At 39.2% G+C, this 20,237-nt stretch overlaps 1 protein-coding gene across 8 annotated transcripts in view; it reads left to right on the top strand.

Moving 5' to 3' along the window:
* The first annotated feature begins 1,077 nt into the window (after positions 1 to 1,077).
* The window catches only part of TBC1D5 (TBC1 domain family member 5), a 318,053-nt gene continuing 298,893 nt past the window's right edge, over positions 1,078 to 20,237 (top strand). For all 8 annotated transcript variants that reach the window (XM_077176555.1, XM_077176560.1, XM_077176564.1 and 5 more), the window contains exon 1: positions 1,078 to 1,334. The gene's annotated coding sequence lies outside the window, so the exon portion shown is untranslated. The remainder of the gene's footprint in view (positions 1,335 to 20,237) is intronic.

Genomic DNA, 20,237 nt, shown 5'->3' with positions numbered 1-20,237 from the left:
TGTTATTAAACTCAAAAAATTTATGCCCATTTCATTTCATTGGATCAATCATCTTTATTCATATGTTACCTTGAAGTATGTTCTAACAGTCAAACATGCCAGTTTTAGGCCTATTTTTCCAAGACTCCGGTTCAAATAATATTTCTGCTTCAGCTACACATCTATAATGTAATATGTCTCCAGTGTCCCTTTTTTGTCTTGTACTGGTGGTTCCAAAGAAAAGTCTGGATACCCAGTGCATCGTCACACGTAACGAGAAACTGCAAAACGGTCACAAGGAGCAACCTAAGTCACAAGGTTACAAGGTGCTTCACGTCACCTTCATACGCTTGCATAAATGCACCCCTTGCATGCTGCTTTTGCAAGAAAAATGAACTCTTCAATGCTTGGGACTCCTCTGTTCACGTCCCTTCATGACTTTAATGAAGGGCTGATGCCAAGCAAGCGGCACGTTTACCGATTTTCCAAGCCTTAAGTAAGAGATCTCTGTGACTGATCTCAATCGTGTGCCAGCGATCCAAGGGTGCCTTGGGAACCAACGGGACTGTCCCAGCGAGCTGCTGCCGGCTCGCAGGGCCGTGCCCAGTGACCGCGCTGCTGGGGCCGAGAGGCGCCCCGGCGGCCAGCTCCCATCTCCGGCCGCCGCGAGCTCCTTCCACCAGGATGATTCCCAAGCGGTCTGAACCCGGCCATCCGCTCCCAAGGAGCGATGGCACCGACCCACTTTCAATTACCTTCATTTTAAGTCCCTTCCCCCCCACTCCTCACCACGCACTGCGCGACTGGTAACTGCACTCTACGCACGCTTTATGTAAACACACACAGATCGGGCTTCCTCAAGAGGCCGAAAGGCCCCGAAGAGAAGCAAACCCTCCCGTCTCCGACCAACCCTGCCGCCCTTCTGCTGCTGCCCAGCGCGCTGGCGAGAAGCCGCGAGGGCAGCCCCATGCTCGCCCTTCCCCTTCCAGCAGCGCCCCGCAGCCCCGGCGGGCACAGGCAGCTGGGAGCCGGCACCGGGAGCTCGGAGCAGGGACAGGGAGCAGGCGCCGGGCGGCCGCGGGCTCGGGCGCCTGCGCGGCGGGAGCGGGGCGGTGCCACCGCGAGTCCCCGCGGGCGGGCAGGGAGCCCTTCTCCTTCCCTTCCCCGGGTCTCCCCCACCGCCTCCCCCTGCCCCGCGTCCCTCGCAGGGCGTCGGGCCGGCACGGGGGTCTGTGCGCCGCGCCGAGCCGCAGGGAGGGAGGGCGGGAGGGGAGGAAGGAGGGAGGCGGGGAGGGAGAGAGAGAGAGAGAGGCTGAGCCAGATCTTCATGCCACTGCAGGCAGCAGCAGCAGCAGGTAAAACCAGCTCCAGAGCATCTGCTCCCCTTCACCCGCTTGCCCCCCTCCCCGCCGGCCGCCCCGCAGCCGCAGTGCGCCGCCCCGAGCCCCGGACCCCGCCGAGCCCCTTTCCCAGCCGTCAGTGGCGGCAGCGGGGCCGGGGGGGCGCCGAGGCCTGCGCGCCCCGCGCCGCCGCCGCTGCTCGGCCTCTCCCGCCCTCCTCCCGCGGGGTCCCGCCGGGAGCGGCGGCGGCGGCCCGGGGCGTGCCGAGGGCAGGTGATCCCCGGCAGGGAGCTGTGCAACCTCGCTGCCGGGAGGTGAGAGCAGAGAGGGAGGAGGAGGCGGCAGATTTGTCACAAGGTTTCCCCCTCTGGTTTGGTTTGTTGGCTTTTTTTTTTTTTTTTTAATTGTTGTTGGTGATTCCGATGGCTGAAGAGGGAAATTGAAGAAATTGAAGGTCTTCATGGTTATTTTAATTTTTTTTCCCTCCAGGCCTTCAAAAAAGAATTTTTAGAAATAGCTTGCGTTCCCTTCAATTTTCCTGCCCCAGAGCCTATCTACCTCCCTGCTCTCACCTACCTGACTCAGTCTGTGCTAGCTGTTCATTGCCATCAGTGGTAGATGTTTAACCATCACACGTGTTTTTCTTTGGGACACAGCAGTTCAAGTGTTGTACAAGTTTGCATTTCTGTGTATGGGCTGCAATTAACACATTTTAGCTGTTTGAGAGTTTCATACAGTGAAATTGCTGTAATGTACCCATCAGTAGTTCAGTTTAGCTACATGCCCTGTGGTATTACACATCCTGGAGGCTTTATGGTTTGCTTTTAAGAAACAGTTGTTCCGTCATGCTGGCATAGCATCGCTTTGGTGGTATGCTCATGAAAGAGGTATACATGTGAAAGAATCATGTACAAAATGTACTGGGATGGCACTTGGGAAAAAAGAATACACTTCTAGCTCTGTGACTCAGCTCCACGGTATCCATTCCCCGCTTGACTCTCAGTAATCCTGGTTACCGTCCCTTACAACGCTCTGAAACTTGGTTAAAAAGCACCACATAAGTCTCTACAGACTAAAGAAACTTCATTTAAGTTGTAATATGTCAGTTTTGTTACTGGTCACACATTAGTTCAGCTATTTACTGATAATACTTTGTGGAAACTAAAGATTCCAAAATACATTCCAGTTATATGTGGGCTGATTGTTGTTATTGAAAATATTTTTAAGAATTTGAGGTTCATGAAATATTCAGTTGAATTAGTCCTAGGTCCTATCTCTCTCTAAATCATCATCCACTGTTACAGTTGCAACTCAGAGGTTGAAATACTGTAAGATCTGAAACTGGGCAATAAGAAAATTACATTGTTTGTGGGTGATAATGGATTCTATTTTTGAAACCAGTCATTTTTTTCGTTTTGTTTGTGTAGTAGCTGTAAATGGTGAGTTAACACAATTGTGATTACCAGTTGTCAGACTTTTTTTTTTTTTTTACTGACACACGTGGCCCATGTTTGACCTAAATGCTGTACCCATAAGGGTCATATGGATGTATATAAATAGTAGCAATTGCTGAAGTTGTTAAAATTAATAATGTGTTGAAATCAAAGTTCAGACTGTCAGGTAAACAAACAGAGCCTATTCCAAATAAACTGGTGAATTTCAAAACTTTTTTTTGTATATTTTCGTACTTAAAATTGACAACTTTGCTATTGAGCCAGCAGCTGGAGCTGTATGGGCTGCAACCTACATGGTAAATTTCAGTGCCTAGCAAAGTATGAGAACATGAGCAATTGCTGGATGTGTTATGTGCATACTGGAAAGATGGTGCATTTTTCCCCCCTTAGATTTTATGGTGGCTTCATAATTTAGGTACTACAGATATGGTAAATTTCTGTGAAAACTAAACATTAGAAAAGATAGTAATGGCATCCTTTTGTCAGTGAGATGAAAGCAAGAGGCTGTTTTTCAGCTTTTTGGATGAAAAGGTGACTAAGTAAGGCTTCTACTGGTAGCTTTGGTCAATGATTAATTAAACTGATGAGATTCTTACATGTTTTACTTCATTTTGCCGTCTTGTAAATCGGAGAAAAGCCAGAAACTTGATGTTTAAAAATAGTTTTTCTTTTTAAGCTGCAGTATTAGCAAACCTTACTAGCCACACAAAATTGGTTCAGAGGTTTTCTGACAGGTTTGCTGCCTGTGAAAAGGGCAGTTACCTTTGAGAAATATAAGTGAATACATTCCTCTCACATTTTTCCTTCTTTACATAACCATGCTGGCTTTACTTGAACATTCTTTTTTTCTCTTTTGTTTGCACTTGAATCTTTTAGACTTTGTTACCTTGTACTGATGTGCAAGAAAAATGTGATTTGGTGGAAATGTGTTATACATTCCCTGCCTCCCTATGATTTGTGCTAATGTAGAGATCATCTTTGCTGTCTCCAGGTTATTGTTGCTATTACAACTTCATTTTTCACTGGGGAATGGCTGTGCAAAGAACTGGTTTACACTTTGCCCTGAAAGGAATTCTGTTGATGAAGTCTTAGAAAGTTTACTTCATGCTCCATCCTTAGGAGTTTTATCTTTAACTGTTAGGTATGCTGCTGTAATTGACAACAGCTGTTGCTGAGAATTGTGGAGGATAGACAGTTTCTAAGATAATCAGTTCCTAGTCCATTGGAGGCTTTGTTGATTAGCACGTGTAAGAGCATTTTGGATCAGGAGCCAGTGATGTCTGCTGAGTGCAAATGTGGTGTCTTATCTAAACTGTTTGACTTAGGCTGTGCACTGCTCTGAAGCAAATAAGCTGTAGGTTTTGTGTGCTTTTTCTTCTGGCCCAGGAAAGGGCCCAAAGCAGTTAAGTCTGTAGTCTATAAAAACACACATCGTTGGGTGATCTGTGCTTTTCAGAGGAGGAGGAGGAGGAGAACTGTTAAATATGATAGAAGGAGTTGCTTGACTGTGTTTGGTTGTTACGTTGGTGAGGCTTGAACTCTGGTTTTGACCTCCAAAAGGTATAGCTAGTACCATTTCCAGCTTTTAGGAAGGTTGTTACTGTGGTGTTTGTTTTATTTAAGAATGTTTTTTATCACTTAACCAAGGGACATTATTTTTCTGATGTTGCAACTTCTGTGATCAACTACTTTCACAAAAAGGACTTCAAAATAATGTAGTTTGAGGTCCCCCATTATAATCTAGTAATTCTTGCTCTTTTTAATGACATTAAATAGAAAAAAGCATGGTTTCTCTGAATCGTACCTGAATCCATGTGTGACAGTCCTTGAGGAGAAACAGTTTACCATATTTGTAACTGTGACAGCAAGAGCTGAGCTGTAGCAGTTAGTCAAACTACATCCAGACCTTGGAGATGAACATTGAACATGAGCATTTATCTTGCATAAAAGTTGATGAGTTACCAAACAGAATAGAAATGAGTATTCTGCCTCTGTTAATGTTAGATGTAGATTTCCCAAAAGCACTGACTTGTAACATGACCCGAAATCTCTTTGGAATTAGTTTGAGAATACTAGGAAGAGTCAGGTGTTACTGATACTGAATTGAATACAGCAGAAATGAGACAGTACCATGGTGTTCTATTTAAAAACCCCCAACATTATCCTTCTGTACTATTTAATTTGGAAGGTTTTCTGTTCTGCTAATGGGCTGGCAAATCGTTATTTTAGGTTTATTAAAGACCATTACTACCATGCTACTAATTAATCTAGTTGTGTATGTGAAAAGTTCATGTGCTTTCTGGAGTTGACTTGCATTAAGTACTGCATCTATCTTAATGCAAGTGCATTTCACCTTAAATGTATTACAGCATCAGTTCTTGTCTCAATGGGTTTGATTTCTGAACTTCTGGTGGGCTAAGCTTTTTCTTTTTTTTTTTTTTTTTTTTTTTTTAAGTGTATCGAGATACTGAGAATCTACCATCTACTTTTCTGGATGACTTGTTTCAGTGATTCATCTTTGCCACTATTTAAAAATAAGGCATGCAATTATTGTTTGAATACATTTGAATGCATCTGTCTTTCCTTAGTTCTTGTTATCTCATCTGAATTCTCTATCATATCAGACTGCCTTAAACTTGATTCGTCCCTTTGACACTGCGCTTTCACTCTTCTGCATGGTGGCAGTCCCTAGCATTTAAAGACACATAGAGATTTTAAAATACATAGTTTTTAAAGAGCATCAACAGATCAAAGATTTGCTGGGCTGACTACTCTAGGACTCTGAGATAAGTTTAACAAGTATGCTGATTTAAAATGTTTTTCTCACAATGTTTTTTAACATCTGATCTGGAACATCTGCTTAACAAATGAGTTGGAAGGAAAATCAATATAATGTGATACAATTATACCATTTTGAATCTTTCCAACTATAGAATGAAAGTATTTATTGACTATTTTTGATCTGTCCTAACAGTTTTTAACACTTGTGCCACCTCTGTCTAGTTATGGGCCTCTGTTATTGTTGAGGTGGTGTTTCTAACCAACACCCTTTGTGGTGTCATGGGTGGATGTTTTGTGTCTCTCACTTTCTACAGTCTGCAACAATAGTTTATACTGATGGTGATGTAGCCTCCCATGTTCTATGTTGTTGATCCTGCTTATTTGTTTTAGTTTGCTTTTTAAATTTTTTTTTTGTTTATTTGTTGAGGTTTTGAGAAACTAGGCTGAGCTGTAGCCAAAATTGTACAAGATTCTCCCTTTGGCTAGCTGTAGAATTGCCTGACCAAAGATAAAAGCCATTGGAGATGTTTCTGTTTTCCTGTTTTTCTAAGATTTTTCTTTCCGATTAATTTTGTTTAAAACACTTTTTTATTTCTGAAAGTTTGAAAACTCAGGAATATGAGCATTGTTGTGTGTTACATGCTTATATAAAACTCGGTAATCTCTATTTGGCTGTGTATTTTGATCATGATCAGTAATTATTAGGCTATGTCCAGTGTCTACTCCAGTGATTTACTCATTGTAGATATTATAATGGAATATATGATAATTCCTTTAGTTATGGTGAGTGCTGTTAGAAAATTGTTACTAATAGTTTTTAAAAACTGATGTTTTTACTGTTGACAGCTTAAGATCCTGAGATATTAGATTTCAGTATTAAAGACTTCAGTTTGACCTTTTTCTTTCAGCACATTAAAAATAGGGCTTACCAAAAGAAAAAATCCTACTGTTCTCTAGTTTGAGCTGGTGGTCTGTAACAGTCCTCTATTATCACCACCTTCTGAGTGAGCTGGTGTATTTAACTCTTAGGCCAACATACAGTCAGGATCCTTGGGTTCTGAATTATCAGGTAATGAATGTCTGAATGATGTTTCTTGAAACCTAGATTGTGCCTGCTTCATAATTAATATTGTTTTCATGTAGTCTCTGGGTTTTACACAAGTGGGCCTTTGGCCTTTTCTTTTTTGTGTTGGGTGGTGCACGTGTGTGTGGTTGTGTGGTGCACATGGAGAATAGACTTGAATTTAGGAAAGGGATGGAAATTTTTGGAAGTTTTAAAGAATATTTCTGGAACTGTAGAAGTAAATTTTTGGCATTTAGACTTCACTGTAATGTTAGTGTAAGAATTTTACTTGCTGTCAGATTAATTTTCATCCAGGCCATTGTTTTGTGACTTAGTGGTCAACAGCAGATGTTTTAAATGAAGTTACTTCATTTAAAAGTTACTGAAGTTACTTCCCAATTGTGGATTAACTGCCATACCATGGAGCTTCTCAAATTCTTGTCAGTTTATAAGAGTTTACAATGCTGACCCTGAGTTTTGTTAGATGTAATAATTTTCTTGTTGATAGTTAATTTTATATAGATGGATGTTTTCAACATCCATGGTAATATGTAGTTATTTTACAAATTTTACAATGCTGTGTTTATAATCTACCTCCCCAGTGTCATGCTCAGCACTCTTTCCTCAATTCTTAAAGAGTAGCTTAATGCTCAGTCATTACTTGAGGAGGTGATAATAATTTCTTATCTGCTATGCTTTAGATGTGTCAACAAGCAGTTTGATTTGCCAGCATGCTGGCCACTTAGTTATATTCTGTAGCTTCATTTATTTCACATAGCGTTGATGAAGATGATTGTATTCTGGATCCTGATATTTTCCATTAACAGTGGTGGATGTGACCAGTGGCTCCTGCATCCAGTATTATGTGGATAAGCACACTCTTTCCTCAACACTCTTTTTTTTCCTACCTGTCATTCTTCAAAGTAATTAAACATTTATATCTGGTGAAAGATCTGTCTATATTTTACTGATTGAAGTCTGACAAGCTGCAGTGTAGTTATATTTTCAGACCTTCCCCAACAGATTCTCTTTCAAAATTAATATTATTCTCTTTAAAAGTTACTAGTTTTTTTATCATCTCTGCTTTAAAAGTTTTTGTAAGTGTTCCCACTGACCTTTCCCATGTAAGTTGGACCTCTTTTAAAACTAGAGACTTTCAAGCCTTAGGTGGTATGTTTCATGTTTATTTCATTATTATACTTATATCAGCATGCTTGCTTGCAGTATAAAACTAAATAAGAGGATCCAGTGTCAAGTTGATACTTTGATTTCTTGTACCTTGTTATTAACTAAAGTTTATCTGGGTTATTCATGATTAATGTTTAGTACTTTTGTAGAGCCTTTCATCTATAAATGAAAATAGCATTAATATATTTCAGTGAGAGGAAAGTGACTTAGTCAAGGCCAAACAACAACTCAAAGGAAAAGGCTTAGTAAACTCAGATTTTATACTATCTCGTCACTGCTAATACAAGAGTGCATTGTAAAATATTTAATAAATCTGAAAATTTAAATGCATTGGTTAAATAGGAGAAATGAAAAGTAATTTTAACATGTTAAATAGTAAGTGATGTAAAAAAAGTTTGATAAGTAGAATGAAAGAGTAAACATAATAGAGAACCTGCTATATCTACTCTGAGCAAGATATAACTCTGACCTCAGCAAGTTCAGAGGAGGACCACAAAGATGACACAGAGAGCTGGAGCACCTCTGCTGTGAAGACAGGCTGAGAGAGCTGGGGCTATTCTGCCTGGAGAGGAGAGCACACCAGGGAAGCCTTAGAGCAGCTTTCCAGGACCCAAAGGGGGCCTGCAAGAAAGGTGGAGAGGGATTTTTTTACAAGGGCATTCCCATTGAATGGGACAAGGGGTGATGGCTTCAGACTGCAATAGGGTAGCTTTAGATCAGGTGTTAGGAAGAAATTCTCTACTGTGAGGGTAGTGAGGTCCTGGAGCAGGTTGTCTGGAGGACTTGTGGATGTTCCCTGCATGGATGTGTTCCACATCAGGCTGGGTGGGGCCCTGAGCAGCCTGGTATAGGGAGAGGTGTCCATGCTCTGGGCTGGAGGGATTGGAACGAGATGATCTTTAAGATCCCTTCCAACTCAAACCAATTCTGGGTTTCTGTGATACAAGGAGAATAGATCTAATGCTTATGGCACAGATGGAAGTAAACATTTAATACACTTGTCTTAATGTATATCTGATAAGATACCTGATGTTTGTGCTGGGAATGATAATGGCATTATTAATTTCTTTAGTGAGACAAGTGGCTCTCTGCTGATATTCATGTTTGTTTTGTATGTCCTGCTTCCTATAAAACTTACCTATGCTCAGAGCAGTGACTTGGGCAGCTGCTAAATATACAGCCTGTTACTTTTGTCGGCACCACATACTTAAAAATCTGTGGGAGCCTTGCATGTTTTTTGATATTCGTGAGACAGTAGCATAGTGTTTCTCCTCCTTTGGGCCTGACTTATTTTGAATTCACATCACTTACACTAAAGCCTATGATGCTAATAAATATACATATTTTGGGGAGAAGTTAATAAATACAAATATGTAACTGGGCAATTCTTATACATATCTATATAGTTTGGTTTGGTTTTTTCAGACTAAACCTAGTGCTGCTTTTGACAATACCTTTTAAAGTTCATTATACCCCATAACCTTTATGTACAATGTGTTTAGCAGTCTAGGCTAATGGAACAAAGATTTGAACTCCTTTGAGCTGTAGATTTTCATTGTAGATTCACATTTGTATGTAAAACTTGCACTGGTTGTTTCTGCCAGTTTCCATGCTTCATGAAAATATGTAACAGATAATTTTGAAGTTATTCTTTTATTTTCAAGTATGCAAAAATCTGGATACCTCTAAATTTAATTTTTGTGACTGATTGAAACAACAGTGAGTGAGTGCAAGCAGAGGAAAATGCAACAGGCAGGAAGTTGCTGACTTCCTGTAATAAGAGGAAATTCATGTCCCAGTCAGTGGAAAGGTTTCTTCCAAATATGAGTGGAATATGTACATTGTGCATAAAACACATTTAAAGCATTCAGTCAGAAGTTGGTGCCTTGAGAAATAAAACGAAAGGAATCAAAAACCCATCATTTTAGATTGTTGAAGTGTCTGCATTACAGTTAGGACTTGGTGATTTTTTTTTTTGCGAGTGTACCTTTCAAAGGAAGCAGGTAGTGAGAATTAAATGAGACCGTTTTATGAATGAGGGTAAATTTCACCTTTTGTTTGTGAATTTGCTTCACAATTTTCTGGAGAGACACATCGTTGTGAAATGCCCTTTGAAATTTTATGTTGGTACTTGGTGTACTACTTTGAGTAAGTTTGTTTCAGGAAGTTCTCTTCTCAAACTAAAAACTCTTTCCTGTATAGATTTGTAAAAAAAACTGTAAGGCAGTATAAATACTGTATGCTTGGTCCCTTTCTCACAAGATTACCTTCTGTAATCAGGATCAATTTCACTTAGTAGAAGGGTATTTTGATTTTTGGATTTGTGCTATAGTCCCAAGTTTTACTCATTATACTTCCCATGAGTCTTGATTTGCAGATTGCTTGATTTAGGTGCGAGATGATAGTTTAGGCTCCACTGCAAGTCAGGGAATTGGAAAGCGATTTTAAGGGACAGATGGAATGAGATATGTCTAAGATAGGCTGTGCCTGCTGCATTTTCAGCTGATTGCCAGTTGCTTGTGGTCACTTTCCTACTACACATTTTTCAGAAATGTATGTGAACACAAGCAGCCTGCTGATTGCTTTTGCTTTCTGCCTTTGACCACTGAAGTTGATGGCTCATTTTACACACCTTCAAGATAGAGTTTCAAACTTCAGTCTGCAGAGATGGAAAAGCTGCCCAGTCTTTTGTCTCTTAAAATTTTTATCTTGAGCCTTAAGTATATTCTTTGGGGTGAAGTGTGGGGAATTAAGTACCTGAGAAGAAATGAAGCATGTATTAGACAGATACTAGTTAATGTTTAGTCTTAATAGCTATAGATGATCATGTCAGGCGTCTATTTGGTGCAGTCATGCTTTCTTTACCCACAAATTCAGAATCAGTTTATTACAAGGTTCAGTCCTTACAAAACTGAGTGGGGAGGAGCAAAGGACAGCAGCTACTGTCACTGAACATAGAGCTCCACTTTGACATTTTGCACAGCTGGGACGGATTGAGGTACTTGTACAAAATGTCCAAGTGGCACTGTCAGCTGTTGCAAATCCTGCTAAGATGCTATGTTGCTTTATTGCACTCCTGTGCACTCTGAAGCTTCAGTGATTGGAGAAAGTCCTAACTTGTTTTTCGTTATGTTAAACATTTTTGTTCTGGTCTTTAGTGATTTTTTTATAAATTGTCAAAATTCTTGTATATTAGATGAAAAATACGTAGCTCTCCCTATATATTCAAGTATTCAAAACTGACATATGCCAGGAATTAGAGCGTTAGAACTGTTGCTGTTTCATTGCTGTTCGGGGAGAGTAGATTTTTACATTAATTTACAGTAATAGAGTATGATCAGTCATGGTTATAATTTCCACTGTGAGTAATTTTATCCAAGAAGAGGGCAAATGTGGGCTGAGTGAACGTCATTTTACTACTTGTAACATCTTACAAAGACTGGGTAAAAGTGTATTGTTAAACTCATGCTATAATTTTTGTATGTTGACTGGAGTGCTTGGTCTCGTAGAGCTGCTGGTAATTATCATTTAGTCCCTAAACTTGTTAGATACCTCCTAATACAGGTAGTCAGTCTTTTGCTAGTGTTTTGAATTAGCTTTCAGTGATACTTGGGGCATTTTCTGTTACACTCAAAATCTTCAGACTCATCCTATCCTCCTCCAGAAGTAATGGATCGCCTAGGTGAGGCCGAATGAGCTTGATAAAGAACAATGTGTGGATAGAAAGTGGATGACAATGACTTAAATCAGTGGGTTTAAGAGGAAAAACCTTCAGTATAAAGCTTAAAAACAGGCCTTTTTTCTTTCTTTTTTCTTTTCTTTTTTCTTTTTTTTTTTTTTTAGCAAAGAGCATTAATCATAGATCCCTCTTTCCTTTTGCAGCTCTACTTTGCCCTAATGCTTGCAGCCATGGACTTTCATAAGCATGAAAGAAGCTAGCATTCTTTTAAGATTCCACCTTCTGGAAACATGGAATAAAATCAAATCCAACAACACAGAAAGTGTGTCGAACTGGTCATTACTCTTTTTTGTTTTGTTTTTTTACAGAGTATGTCTCAACATTTTGTTTGCCTGATTTTTGTGCATGTCTACCACATGCTTCTGTGTTTTCAAACCATGAGGAGATGCAGCTGCAACAGAAATAATTGTAGGGTGGTGTTGTGGTTTAACCACAGTAGACAGCTCAGCACCACATAACTGCTCAGTAGAAAAGAAATGCAGGCAAGAAAGAACAAATACACTACAAGTAAAGATACAGCATTAGGTATTGAAATAGACTGTATTGGCCCGCTGTATTTGTAGTAGTAGGGGAAGACAGGTTTCTAAAGGGGTTTTTATTCATGTTGTCTTCCATTATTGTATGATGGTATGCAATGATAAAGATGCAAACTAGAAAAAGAATGTAAAATTGCTGACGAGAAGCTTGATCATTCAAGAGAACTTTTTTTACAGTTACTGAAAACTTTGGCAACCAGTGGGATGAGCATTTTAGAAACTGCACTGCATGGGTTGACTGGGAGGCAAGTTAAATGTCATGAGTAAGTGGGGTAAATGAGCATCTTTGATGTATAGGAAGGTTGACTCTTACACGTATAGGTCTTATACAAAACAACAAGAAGAACGACGAAGTTTCAGATGAGATCTGAATGTATTGGAAAATGAAGAGGAGCTGATGTAGATCTTGTTGTGAACCTGAGTGATAAAAATGGTGACAGAGATGTATTTGATAGTGAGAGAGAAAAGTGGTCAAGGATTTCTCATTTGTCTCAAACATTCGATTTCGTTTAGAAAGAAATATATCTGTAGCAGTACATTGCATTAAGCTGACACTCTTTCTGATGTGCTCAGTATACCATCTACACTATTTCATCTAAAAAAAAAACAACTACTCAAGTTGCCAGCAAGTCTCCAAATTGCTAATATGGTATTTTAGCTGATGTTTCTTGCTTGCCCTGACCAGACAACTCTCAAAATTACTATTCAGGTTAATGTCAGAGTAAGTGAAAGTTGGGTAGCAATTTCATTTTTTCAATGTGAAAGAATTTATCTTTCAAAGTCCTGAGTTCCATTTTGCAATGATTTCATCATTGCAATGTATCCTGAACTGACAGCAGTAAATTAACTGACATTTCACTTGAGACTAATTCCTGTCTACAGTTAAGAATTTTGCTTGGTGAAATGTTATGGCCATGCCAATTTTATTCTTGTTCATTTTGCTTAGTTTTGAAGGAACTGAAACCAATGACAATTCAAGAATTTTGTTTTAGTAGCTAGTAATGGGTTTGTCATGATTCATTGCTATGTCTGTTTATAGCATCCACTGGATACTGTGACTTTCAGTGTAGTCCCTCTTGATATACTAACCTCTTTTCTATAACTTGAGATACATTTCATAGTTTCACTAACTTCAATGAATGTTTCAAAGTATTTTTACTTTCATGTGACATTCGCCTTTCTCTGAGGCTGAGACCTCAGAAACTGTCAATTCCTCTCAAAGTCCCTGCCACTGTGTGATACAGTGACTTGAAGTCTCAGGTAAAAGACGACAGTGAAGTGAAAATGAAATGCAAGTAGACTTTCTAATTGCCTGTACAGGTAAACAAATGAAAAAAAAAATCTAAGTAGTATCTGTCATCTTGCATAAGTGAGAAATGGTTTATCTTCCATGCTGGACATTTGCTTTCATATCTTCCTTTCAGAGCTCTAGCTGTGCCATCTGTCTTCTTCAGTACTTCTGAAGTGGACTGTCTTATAGCAAGAGCTCAAAGTTCAACACCCTACTGTAACCTCTGTTGTCTGTGACAGCTGGTCACAGATCATCTGACTGCCCCGAGCTGTGCTAGGCATTACTGCATCCATGGGCATGTATAAATTACAACAGTCCTTGAAAGACTAATTATTTTATTAATAATGTGATAAAAGAAAAAACCTAAATAAAGAAACCCTCAAACTTTCTATGTCCTAAGCTGACCTGGTCTCTTGAGGAGAGTTGCTTTGTGACCTCTCAAATTTAAAAGGTCTGACATTGAGTTAGCTGCCCCTTATTAGTAATGCAGCTGCATCTTGATGGTGGAATGGCTCGAGGTCTGGAGGGAATGACAATGATAAGGTGAGATTGAAGCTGAAGTTTTGTTTCCCTCTGCCCATTTTAACCTCAATTTGAAATGCCTTTATGCAGAAATAGGACAAGTTGTTGGTAACCATGAGAGGCTCCTCCGTGTCTGCCCCATTGTGTGTGTTGTGATCCCACCAAATGACAATTGGCTGGAAATCTAAAAGGAAGTGTGTGTCACCAAGTATAAGCAAATAAAGCCCAATACTGTACTAGGTTGGAATAGATACATCTGAATTTAGTGCCAGTCTATTGACCATGCACAGTATAAGTCTTAGACTCAACATGGCTTGAAAGAATCACCTTCACTTTGTTCAGTTGGATGTCCTCTGATCATGTTCTGCCCAAAACTGAATTCTCTTTTTGCTTTGACTTTTTCATTATACATTTGATTATCACACTTTTTAATGTGCAGTAAGGCTGGTATAAGGCCAGTTGGTAATGTGTTGCTGACTAGGAAAAATGTTTTTCATTCATTAATTGAAATAGTCATACATGTACTTATGCATATTTGACCACTCAGCTGTGGTGAATCTTTTGTCAGTCAATCTGTCTTGCTTATGACAGTTCATGAAGTGTGTTTCAAGTACTCCCTGTTCCCTTAATTCTCTTGAGAACTAAAAAAAAAGAGAAGTTGTTTATTTTTTCATTTACATCTCTTTCATAAAGCCATGGTAGGTGCTGGGAGATTTTCAGTATTTAGTCGTTATAAGAGGTTCTGTGCATACATATAAGCATTTTAGAATTCTATATCAGATATGTAAACCTTATCCATATGCATAGTATTATAAGCAAATTATCTCTTTGCTTTCGATGAATCTTGATCTTAGGAAGCTGTCTGGAGCATTCAGGCCAGAAAACTGCTGCCATTCCTAAACAGCATCGAAATGTACATGGGAAAAAAAGCCAAGAATTACTGTTCTGTTCTCCACATGGGCTCTCTTTACCTACACTGGTACTGCTGGCATAGGTGGTTAGGAATTTCCTACAGTCCTGTAGTTGGATTGCAGTTATTATCAGGGAAAGGCTCTTCACCCAGAGGGTGGTTGAGCACTGGAACAGGCTCCCCAGGGAGGTGGTCACAGCACCAAGCCTGGCAGCATTCAAGAAGTGTTTGGACAGCACATTGTGCGATTCTTGGTGTGTCCTGTGCAGGGCCAGGAGTTGGACTCAGTGATCCATGTGGGTCCCTTCCAAATCAATATATTGTATAGTTCTGTGATTCTAAACTAAAGTCTGCTTGTTAGGCATTGCTAACCTCAGTGACTGATTTGTGGATAAAGGCAATGTTATGGCAGCTGGTTCTGTATTACAGCTAATGAAATGGTCCATTCTTAGATTTGAACTGTGAGAGCACAACAAAGTTTTGAAATTCACAGAAGTAAATTAGACCTGCATTTATTAAGAACTTTGTATCTTAGTTTTAATTCTGCATCTTACTCATTTGATCAGGTTTACAATCAGTGAGGTGGGAATTGTTATTCAAGGAGTCTCTAGTTCAGCATGTGGAATAAAGGTGGGTGAATGAATAACTAGGGCTTTGAATGGTTACTGACTAATAATTAAACCCACAGCTATCTTGATAATCCTTGAATGATGTAAACTTTACATTGTCTTGTCATGTGACTAGTAGATAGAGATGCAGTAGATTTAATTTTTCTTTTTAAGATCACGTGAAATTTGTATTCAGAGTAGAACTCTTTTGACTCTGAAGATAATCCCGTATAATAAAAAAATACTAAATTCACATTACATTTTCTAATGTATTTATGTATTTTACATTAACAAAAATATAGAAGATTGGTAAATACAAGATATAAAAATTACATGGGCATTATTCCTTCTGTTTATGGTTGACTTGACTTTGTGTTTAGATTTTGGATTTTAACTGATCTCATTAGGTGAGCTATTTTCTTTTTATAGTATGCATTGTTTGCATTGTATGTGCAAATTTAAGGTTAAAAAGTGTAAATTTAAAGTATTTGTCTTGAATGCCATCACATGGCATATATGGGACAACCTCATGATCAGACCCAGCCAGTATGTGGTTATGAAAAGGCAAGTCCTAGTTGACCAATCTGATCTCTCTTTATGACAAGGTGACCTGCTAACTGGGTGAGGGAAAGGCTGTGGATGTTATCTACCTAGACTTCAGGCCTTTGTCATTGTTTCCCACAGCATTCTCCTGGAGAAACTGGCTGCTTGTGGCTTGGACAGGCAGATGCTTCACTGGGTAAAATTGGGCTGGCTGGCCAAGCCCAGAGAGTGGTGATGATGGAGTTACATTCTGCTGGTGACAGATCACAGTGGTGTCCTCAGGGCTGAGCAGTGGGACAAGCCCTGTTTAATACCTTTATCAAGGGTATGGATAAGGGGATGGAGTACACCTTCAGTAAGTTTGCAGCTGACACCATGTTGGGCAGGAGTGTTGATCTGCTGGAGGATGGGAAGGCTCTGCAGAAGGATCTTGACAGGCTGGGGCCAATGGTCTGAGGTTCAACAGGGCCAAGTGCCAGGTCCTGCCATTGAGTCACATCATCCCCAGACAGTGCTACAGGCTGGGGCGGAGTGGCTGGAAAGCTGCCTGGAGGAAAAGGACCTGGGGGTGCTGGTTTACAGCAGCTGAACATGAGCCAATGTATGCCCTGGTGGCCAAGAAGGCCCATGGCATCCTGGCCTGTATCAGGAGTAGTGTGGCCAGCAGGACCAGGGCACTGATTGTCCCCCTGCACTCAGCACTGGTGAGGGCACACCTCAAATCCTGTGTACAGGAAACACGTTGAGGTCTGGAGTAAGCCCAGGACAGTGAAGCTGGTGAAGGGTCTGGAGTGCATGAGGAGTGACTGAAGGAGCTGGAGTTATTTAGGCTCTAGAAAAGAAGGCTCAGGAGAGCCTTATTGCTCTCTACAACTACCTGAAAGAAGGTTGTGTGCGGGTGGGGGTTAGTCTCTTTTCCAGGTAACAAGAGGAGACACCCTCAAGTTGTGCTGGGGAAAGTTTAGATTAGGTTTTAGGAAAAATTTCTTCACCAAAAGATTTGTGAAGCACTGAAATAGTGTTCCAAGGGAAATGGTTGGGTCACCATCCCTGGGGTATTTAAAAGATGTGTGGATGTGGCACTTGGGAACTTGGTAGGTTTGGCAGTGTTAATGGTTGGATTTGATGATCTTAAAGGTCTTTTCCAACCTAAACAATTCTATTCTGTTGAAATGAAATGTTTGTAATGGCAAGCATTCTGGATAGGTAGCCTATGCCATCTTTTTCTGGCAAGCATATGATGTCATGAAATTATTTAACTATAAAGTATTGTGTAGCATGCTGTACATTACTGAAAACAGCTTTACTAGTGGTACAGAGAATTACTTCAGCGAATTATCATTAAAACCTTGTTCACTTCTTCACAGTATATATTCTTTTCTGCTTCTATCATTTTAGAGGAATTCTGTTGTCTTGCTCTGCTATTCTGAAGGCATTTGTCTCTGTTACCAAAATTAATTGATCAGGGGGTCAGAGGAAATATCTGTTGGTTGCCTGCATGGTTTTGCTCCGTGCCAAGCAATACACTTGTTATCATTATGAATTCTTACGTAAAATGGATAATAAAGTGCTGGTACAGCTAAGTGAAGTAATTCATTACTTTCCAGATGCCTACTAAGCACTTAGTTCCTGGAGTCAAATATTGGGGTCCTGAGCTTCTGGATGCTTAAGATTTGTTCCAGGAAGACAAAATTGATTTGTACTTGTAAGTCCTGAGTGACTTCATTGTTGATGTCAGTGATGGAAAGACCTGCAGCTAAACAAACTTGAACTGACCAATATAGTTACAATCAAGATAAATTTACTGGAGGTGAGAGGTGGAAGAAGACATTGTGCAGCAGTCGGTTAAATTAAACTATTGTCTGTCCAGTGTTTCTGGCTCTGATTCCAGTCATTAACTTAATTTCTGCTGTTACTCTTCTAAGGGGCTTATGATATCTGCAGTACGTAAAAATTAGTTCCCTTTTTATGGGTTAAAATTTTACTTCAAATAAATTTATGTCTAAAATTAGAAAGTAAACATTGATGAATCTGATTTTTAATGAGTATGTAGAAATCTTAATAAATATGCTATAAAATTAACTGAAACATACATTGAGAGGCATTTAGTGAATGTAGACTTTTTACAAAAGGAATGAGAAGAGTCATGTGAGATATACATGGTCATAGTGAGAATCAGGAGTTCAGGAAGGATAACTAAGGATCACTTCTGAACAGTAAACAGTATTTTCAATTACTTTTATTTAAATTAAAAGCATAAAATGTGCTTTTAATTTAAATAAATTAAGTGTCTTAAGGCTGTTAGCATTTAAATGGGAAAAATTTTTGATTCTGATCTGTGTCTGTGAAGTGTTTTATCTTGAAGTCTTGTAGGTAGCACTCCAATTTCCATGTGACTAATAAAATACAGATAGTCTGGAATTTAGTCACAGAACAAATATGAATTATTGTTCAGATGTAGAGAGTGAAAGAAAATGTATGTTGAAAGCTAGTTAAAAATTTGAGAGTATCTATTATTAAGAAGTATTGATACTGGAATTTAGGTGAGAGAAGAAAAAATAAGATTAGTTAGGAAAACCAGTCCTCTGGTGGCTTATGGGCCTGGGTCATGTACATTTGCCTTGCTAATGCTTTTTTAGTGTGATTAAAAACTTCCAGAGCTCATGACATCAAAAAATTCATTGTGTGGAAAAAACTAAAACATTCCTTATTGTTGGCTTCAGTGTTATGTTTGGCTTTGAAGAAACTGACTTGTTTTACAGTTTCAGTCAAAGATCAACGCAATCATTTGAGCCTTGACTTTCTCTTCCAGGAGTCTGACAGAGCTGGCGGCATTTTCGTCTGTCAGGCTTTTGTTGTTTAAAATCAACTCTTTGACTCACTGACACTGTAATGAGGAGTAAACAAGCCCTATTTCTTTGCGACAATTTGTAGTGTGTTTTTAGTGGATTCTGAATTTAGCAGTGCTGGTTTAACAGTTGTTAAATCATGTAGCTGTAGTAAACTTCTTTACTAGTGGTAATAATTGAGTTGAGGAAATTAGTTTCACAGCCCCCTGTGGAGGGGCTTGTCTTTGGTCCTGGTGTTGTGAGATTTGGCCCTCCACTGCTCCCTGTCTGCTTGCTTCACAGTGCCATCTTTCCAGTTCTCCTCTTGAATTTAACCACTGCTTTGTGGTAACAGGGTTTCAAGTGTCCTGTTTGGCCTTTTCTCCCAGTGATAAATGTTTTAGATAATTGCAGGACCACATGTGCTTCTGATCATACGTGAATGAATGTTCTAACATATAGGGCTTAAAAATATGTCTGAGAATAGGTACTCAACTATACTAGTACAATTTAGAGGATATGGTGTTGCTGAGAAGCAAAGGTTTAAATTTCATGTAATTTCTCTAATTAGAGAATGCAACAGTCATGTCCCTTACAATCAAGTTAAGAGTCAACATTTACAAGTAGTGATCCTATCTAGCAGGTATGTAAATATCTGAAGCCTTCTGGATATCTTATGTTAAAAAGAAGACAGAACTTTGTGTCTTGGAGAATCTACAATAAAATAAACCTAAAAAGAGAAAATTATTTAATTCAGGATTCCATTGTTTTTTTGTTCTGTGTTCTAACCAAAGAAATTTTATTTTTGTTTACTTCTTGGTGGTTAGTTGCTGTCTATTCAGCATGCAACTTACTCTTCATTGATATTTTTAGCAAATCTGAAGGTTATGAGAATTAGGTAGCAAGAGTTAAAGGAAAGTTATGTTGGCATAATTATTTAAGGAAATTTGACTCTTGTATTCCACATTCCATATGGGATGAGCTACAACATTTTTTTTCCATGATTTTTCAGTACTTTTATACAGTAATTGATTAATGTTAAAATCTATCACCAACAAATTGTGTATTCGGAGTATGGAACAGGTTACCTGCTTATTTATCTGGAAAATGATGCAGTTACTCTTCGCTGGGATTTTGTTGTAAAGTTTTAGATAAGGAAGTAATAATCTCTTTGGGATGAGGAAAAGAAAAGCCTTCTTCCATGCATCCCAAGGTTAATATATTGAAGTTTGTCTGACATAACCATGTATGTTCCTTGATTTGAGCTTCTGTTAAGAATTCATGCAAAAACAAGTTTTTCACTCAGTGAACAAAAAGGCAGGAAGGGAAAAAAATCTCAGATATTTTGGAAACACTAAGTCAAGAAAACTCTTGAATGAGGAGATGTTGCCATTGCCAATGCTTCTGTTTTTTTAACTGCTCCCTTAGTTGCAGAGCACTTGCATTGGTGTGGGA

This window comes from Agelaius phoeniceus, chromosome 1, assembly GCF_051311805.1.
Source record: "Agelaius phoeniceus isolate bAgePho1 chromosome 1, bAgePho1.hap1, whole genome shotgun sequence".
Taxonomy (NCBI): Eukaryota; Metazoa; Chordata; class Aves; order Passeriformes; family Icteridae; genus Agelaius; species Agelaius phoeniceus.
This window is presented reverse-complemented; position numbering and strand designations above follow the sequence as displayed.